Source organism: Rutidosis leptorrhynchoides, chromosome 2 (genome assembly GCF_046630445.1).
Source record: "Rutidosis leptorrhynchoides isolate AG116_Rl617_1_P2 chromosome 2, CSIRO_AGI_Rlap_v1, whole genome shotgun sequence".
Classification (NCBI taxonomy): Eukaryota; Viridiplantae; Streptophyta; class Magnoliopsida; order Asterales; family Asteraceae; genus Rutidosis; species Rutidosis leptorrhynchoides.
In genome coordinates this window covers 429,810,740-429,818,191 of record NC_092334.1, presented here as the reverse complement: position 1 = coordinate 429,818,191, position 7,452 = coordinate 429,810,740, and the positions used below count along the sequence as shown (strand labels likewise).

The following is a 7,452-nucleotide window of genomic DNA, read 5'->3' as shown; positions in this document are numbered from 1 at the left end:
GTATCTTGCTATAGAAACTTTTATATTTCTAGATTTTTAGGCTTTGCCGTAAATTTCCTTAAGTGCTTTTTCTTTAGATTAAGATTTAGGCGCTTTAGAATCTTACGACGTCGCTTATCGCCTTAGTTTTAAATAAATTTTAGTGCCTTTTAAGTAATTTCCGTTTTTGATTTAGAATTCCTTTTAAGCTTTAATACCTTTTGACGTAAGTTTTAATATTTAGTTTTTAGACTTTTAAGTTTCGACGCTCTACTTTCTTATTATTGTTTTTCGACTTTTTATTTTTCGACGTTTGTTTTTCGATTCTTATTTTTCGACGCGTTTTTTTTCCTTTCTCATTTCTACGCTCTAGTTTCTAGGACATAGAATTTTCTTTATTTTCTTTAAACTTCGACGGAAAAATTATTTTAAGCGGTTAAATTGATAGACATCCAAAATTTTCTGCTTCGTAGTAATAGTTGGATTTGTTAGTGGCTGAATTGTGGATTTTCCGACTTAAAGGATCCTGGCTCCCTGATGCATCTTTTGGCTACTCGAAACGTGGGCTAAAGCAGAAAAGTCTATTAATTTGATAACTTATATAATTTTTATATTTATAACTATTAGGATATTCAGTGAATGCACCGAGCAAAACGTTCACCACCTTTCATACGTTCACCACCTGAAACCCGATCAAGACATCTAGCTAATATTGCCGCTGTTGATTTTTCCTTAGAATCATCATCTAGTCGAACAAGTACTCCAATTCAAATTTCCGATAATCCATTTTTTGAACCCGACTTCACAATTGAGAACCCGGAGGATATTCAAGGACAATTCTAAGATCCTGAACCACTAATTATTCCTCCTGAACCACAAACCATTAAATCAGAATCTTCTAGTGATTCGGATTCAACAAATTCAATTATGGAAGTAACGGAACCTCTAAGTATGGAAGACCGAATGAGAGCCACACGCACGGGCCAAGGTCACGCCATTATTAAACCAGACATTAATGCGCCAGATTATGAAATCAAAGGACAAATCCTAAACATGGTAAATAATCAATGCCAATATAGTAGTATGCCAAAAGAAGATCCAAACGGACATCTTCGAACCTTTAATAGGATCTGTACTCTATTCAAAATCAGAGAAGTTGAGGATGAACAGATCTATCTCATGTTGTTTCCCTGGACTTTAAAGGGAGAAGCCAAAGATTGGTTAGAATCGTTACCTGAAGGGGCGATTAACACATGGGATGTCTTAGTTGAAAATTTTCTTAAAAGATTCTTTCCGGCATCTAAAGTCGTGAGACTTCAAGGAGAAATTTTTACGTTCGCGCAAAAGCCAAATGAAACATTATATGAGGCATGGACAAGATTCGGAAAGTTGTTGAGAGGATTTCCTCAGCACGGTTTAGACACTTATCAAATAGTACAAATATTCTACCAAGGTGTCGACGTTGCTACACGAAAATACATCGACACAACAGCTGGTGGTTCCATTATGAAGTAAACCTCAACCGAAGTTCACAAAATTATTGATAACATAGCCTCCCACTCACATGAGTGTCATCAAGAAAAAGATATTTTTCGATCATCTAAAGCGGCTAGAGCCGATTCTAGCCATGATTTTGATTCCGTTTCCGCAAAAATAGATGTTTTCGAAAGACGAATGGAAAAGATGAATAAAGATATTCACGCAATATGAATCAGTTGTGAGCAATGCGGTGAACCACACTTAACATAAGATTGTCACATCGAGCAAACGATGGAACAACGTGAGAATGTTTCTTACATGAACCAAAGGCAGGGAAATAATTATCAAAATAATTATCAACTGCCAAGGCCAAACTTCAATCGAAATCAAAACATTATTTACAATCCAAATGGACCCAACAATAACTCGTATAACCAACAAGGTCCGAATAACCAACCAACTCAAAATAACACTTTCAATCAACAAAGACCTAGCTTGTATAAACCACTACAACAAACCAAAGAGAAAAAGTCAAATCTAGAAGAACTGATGGCAAGGCTAAAGGAATCTCAAACACAATTTATTACATCTCAAACCCAAACAAATAAGAGGTTTGATCAGTCATTAAGAACTCAACAATCTTCCATTTTGAATCTAGAAAAACACGTTGGTACTCTTGCTAGCATGATGAGTGAGAGGGAACAAGGAAAGCTACCGAGTAATATTGAAGTAAATCCTCGGAATGAGAATGTTAATATTGTAGTGACCCGAACTTTTCCATGTTTATATATATTAAAAGAAATTGTTATCTACATGATTAAATATTTCCAACATGTTAAGCACTCAAACTTGTTAAGACTTGATTAAATGAAATAAGTTTCATATAGACAATTGATCACCCAAGTTGATCGGCGATTCACGAACGTTACAAAATTATAAAAACTACATGTTGTGGTATATATATAGACATATATAAATGGTTGACATAAGATTATGATGAGTAAGTATCTCACTAAGTATATTAACAATGTGTGATATACATAAGAAATGAGATTACTAAGTTAAGAAATTCGAAATGATATATATAACGATTATCGTTATGATAACGTCTACTAAATACATATGTATCATATTAAGATATTGATACACTATATTTAACATGATAAAATGATATTTAAATATATCATTAAGTGTGTTAACAATGAACTACATATGTAAAAACAAGACTATTAATATATCATAATATCATGATAATATAATAATTTAACATCTCATTAGATATAATAAACATTGGGTTAACAACATTTAACAAGATCGTTAACTTAAAGGTTTCAAATCAACATTTACATGTAACGACTAACGATGACTTAACGACTCAGTTAAAATGTATATACATGTAGTGTTTTAATATGTATTCATACACTTTTGAAAGACTTCAAGACACATATCAAAGTACTTCTACTTAACAAAAATGCTTACAATTACATCCTCGTTCAGTTTCATCAACAATTCTACTCGTATGCACCCGTATTCGTACTTGTACAATACACAGCTTTTAGATGTATGTACTATTGATATATACACTCCAATAATCAGCTCTTAGCAGCCCATGAGAGTCACCTAACACATGTGGGAACCATCATTTGGCAACTAGCATGAAATATCTCATAAAATTACAAAAATATTAGGAATCATTCATGACTTATTTACATGAAAACAAAATTACATATCCTTTATATCTAATCCATATACCAACGACCAAAAACACCTAAAAACACTTTCATTCTTCAATTTTCTTCATCTAATTGATCTCTCTCAAGTTCCATCTTCAAGTTCTAAGTGTTCTTCATAAATTCCATAAGTATAGTTTCATAAAAATCAAGAATACTTCCAAGTTTGCAAGTCTACTTCCAAGCTTTCTAATCCATTCCAAGTAATCATCTAAGATCAAGGAACCTTTGTTATTTATAGTAGGTTATCTTTCTAATTCAAGGTAATATTCATATTCAAACTTTGATTCAATTTCTACAACTATAACAATCTTATTTCGAGTGAAAATCTTACTTGAACTTGTTTTCGTGTCATGATTCTGCTTCAAGAACTTTCAAGCCATCCAAGGATCCTTTGAATCTAGATCCATTTTTCTCATTTCTAGTAGCTTTATCCAGAAAACTTGAGGTAGTAATGATGTTCATAACATCATTCAATTCATACATATAAAGCTATCTTATTCGAAGGTTTAAACTTGTAATCACTAGAACATAGTTTAGTTAATTCTAAACTTGTTCGCAAACAAAAGTTAATCCTTCTAACTTGACTTTTAAAATCAACTAAACCCATGTTCTATATCTATATGATATGCTAACTTAATGATTTAAAACCAGAAAACACGAAAAACACCGTAAAACTGGATATACGCCGTTGTAGTAACACCGCGGGCTGTTTTGGGTTAGTTAATTAAAAACTATGATAAACTTTGATTTAAAAGTTGTTCTTATGGGAAAATGATTTTTATTATAAACATGAAACTATATCCAAAAATCATGGTTAAACTCAAAGTGGAAGTATGTTTTCCAAAATGGTCATCTAGACGTCGTTCTTTCGACTGAAATGACTACCTTTACAAAAACAACTTGTAACCTGTAATTATGACTATAAACTTATACTTTTTCTGTATAGATTCATAAACTTAAGTTCAATATGAAACCATAGCAATTGGATTCACTCAAAACGGATTTAAAATGAAGAAGTTATGGCTAAAACAAGATTGGATATTTTTTGATTATTTTAGCTACGGGAAATGTTTAACAAATCTATACAAATCATATCCTAGCTAACTTATATTGTATTATACATGTATTCTAATATATTATGTAATCTTGGGATACCATAGACACGTATGCAAATGTTTTGACATATCATATCGAAACATGTATATATATTATTTGGAACAACCATAGACACTCTATATGCAGTAATGTTGGAGTTAGCTATACAGGGTTGAGGTTGATTCCAAAAATATATTGATAATGCTAAAAACGAACATATATTTCATAGCATTATTCCTCAAGAAAGACAAGCTTTTAGTTGCAATTGTTCTATTTACAAGTGATATTCGTTTAAATAATAAAAGGTGAAGACAAAAGACAGATTCGACGAATTGAAGACGCAAACGACCAAAAAGCTCAAAAGAACAAAATACAATCAAAGAGGTTCCAATTATTGATAAGAAACGTCTCGAAATTACAAGAGTACAAGATTCAAAACGCAAAGTACAAGATATTAAATTGTACGCAAGGACGTTCGAAAATCTGGAACCGGGACCAGAGTCAACTCTCAACGCTCGACGCAACGGACTAAAAATTACAAGTCAACTATGCACATGAATATAATATAATATATAATATATAATTAATTCTTAAAATTAATATATATATTATATTATATTATAAAACCGTCGGCAGAAGAAAAAAACCAAATGTGAGCCTCCCCAGCTGGCCATGCGATCGCATGGCCTTGAAGAGCAAAGCTCATGCGATCGCATGAGCCCCTTTTCCAGATCACAAGCCTATAAAAATCGAGCTTTGGTGAACCATTTTTCAATATATATCAATCTCTCTATCTATATACGTAGTATATATTTATATTTATATTTTAATTTTAATTTTAATTTTAATTCTAATAATAAGGGTATGTTAGCGAATGTTGTAAGGGTGTAAGTCAAAATTCTGTCCGTGTAACGCTACGCTATTTTTAATCATTGTAAGTTATGTTCAACCTTTTTACATTAATGTCTCGTAGCTAAGTTATTATTATGCTTATTTAATCCGAAGTAATCATGATGTTGGGCTAATTACTAAAATTGGGTAATTGGGCTTTGTACCATAATTGAGGTTTAGACAAAAGAACGACACTTGTGGAAATTAGACTATGGGCTATTAATGGGCTTTATATTTGTTTAACTAAATGATAGTTTGTTAATTTTAATATAAAGATTTACAATTGGGCGTCCCTATAAATAACCATATATACTCGATCGGACACGATGGACGGGGTATTTATATGTACGAATAATCGTTCATTTAACCGGACACGGGAATGGATTAATAGCCACTAGAATTATTAAAACAGGAGTGAAATTATGTACAAGGACACTTGGCATAATTGATAACAAAGTATTAAAACCTTGGGTTACACTCAGTCGACATCCTGGTGTAATTATTAAACAAAGTATTAAAATCTTGTTACAGTTTAAGTCCCTAATTAGTTGGAATATTTAACTTCGGGTATAAGGATAATTTGAGGAGGATACTCGCACTTTATATTTATGACTGATGGACTGTTATGGACAAAAACTAGACGGACATATTAAATAATCCAGGACAAAGGACAATTAACCCATGGGCATAAAACTAAAATCAACACGTCAAACATCATGATTACGGAAGTTTAAATAAGCATAATTCTTTTATTTCATATTTAATTTCCTTTATTTTATATTTAATTGCACTTCTAATTATCGCACTTTTATTTATTGTTATTGTATTTAATTGCACTTTTAATTATCGTACTTTTTAATTATCGCAAGTTTATTTTATCGCACTTTTATTTATCGTAATTTCATTATCGTTATTTACTTTACGCTTTAAATTAAGTCTTTTATTTATTTAATATTTTACATTTTGTTTTAACTGCAACTAAAGTTTTTAAAATCGACAAACCGGTCATTAAACGGTAAAAACCACCTTTATAATAATAATATTACTTATATATATATTTGTATTTTTATAAATTTAAACTAATATAGCGTTAAGCTTTGTGAAAAAGATTCTCTGTGGAACGAATCGGACTTATTAAAAACTACACTACTGTACGATTAGGTACAATGCCTATAAGTGTTGTAGCAAGGTTTAAGTATATCCATTCAATAAATAAATAAATATCTTGTGTAAAATTGTATCGTATTTAATAGTATTTCCTTGTAAAATTTAATAGTATTTTATACCCCTTAGCTCACTCATCATATATATACTTTGAGTTGTGATCTAGCCTGAGACGTGTATATACTGGGTCGTGGATTGATTCAAGATAATATATATCGATTTATTTCTGTACATCTAACTGTGAACAACTAGTTGTAGGTTACTAACGAGGACAGCTGACTTAATACACTCAAATCTTTAAAACGTAATAAAAATGGTTGTAATTATATTTTGATCATACTTTGATATATATGTACATATTTGTATAGGTTCGTGAATCGATCCATGGCCAAGTCTTATTTCTGAGAAAGGAAATATCTGTAAAAGTGAGTTATAGTCCCACTTTTAAAATCTAATATTTTTGGGATGAGAATACATGCAGATTTTATAAATGATTTACAAGATAGACACAAGTACGTGAAACTACATTCTATGGTTGAATTATCGAAATCGAATATGCCCCTTTTTATTAAGTCTGGTAATCTAAGAATTAGGGAACAGACACCCTAATTGACGCGAATCCTAAAGATAGATATATTGGGCCTAACAAACCCCATCCAAAGTACTGGATGCTTTAGTACTTCGAAATTTATATCATATCTGAAGGGTGTCCCGGAATGATGGGGATATTCTTATATATGCATCTTGTTAATGGCGGTTACCAGGTGTTCACCATATGAATGATTTTTATCTCTATTTATGGGATGTGTATTGAAATATGAAATCTTGTGGTCTATTGTTACGATTTAATATATATAGGTTAAACCTATAACTCACCAACATTTTTGTTGACGTTTAAAGCATGTTTATTCTCAGGTGAATACTAAGAGCTTCCGCTGTTGCATACTAAAATAAGGACAAGATTTGGAGTCCATGTTTGTATGATATTGTGTAAAAACTGCATTCAAGAAACATATGTCGATGTAATATATTTCTATTGTAAACCATTATGTAATGGTCGTGTGTAAACAGTATATTTTAGATTATCATTATTTGATAATCTACGTAATTT

At 31.2% G+C, this 7,452-nt stretch overlaps 1 non-coding gene across 1 annotated transcript; it reads right to left on the bottom strand.

Annotated features, from left to right (window-relative positions):
- Nucleotides 1–1,290: 1,290 nt before the first annotated feature.
- LOC139895216 (small nucleolar RNA R71) lies at nucleotides 1,291–1,397 on the bottom strand. The gene has a single exon (XR_011775678.1). It is a non-coding gene; the product is annotated as a small nucleolar RNA R71 (small nucleolar RNA).
- Between the last annotated feature and the right edge of the window lie 6,055 nt (nucleotides 1,398–7,452).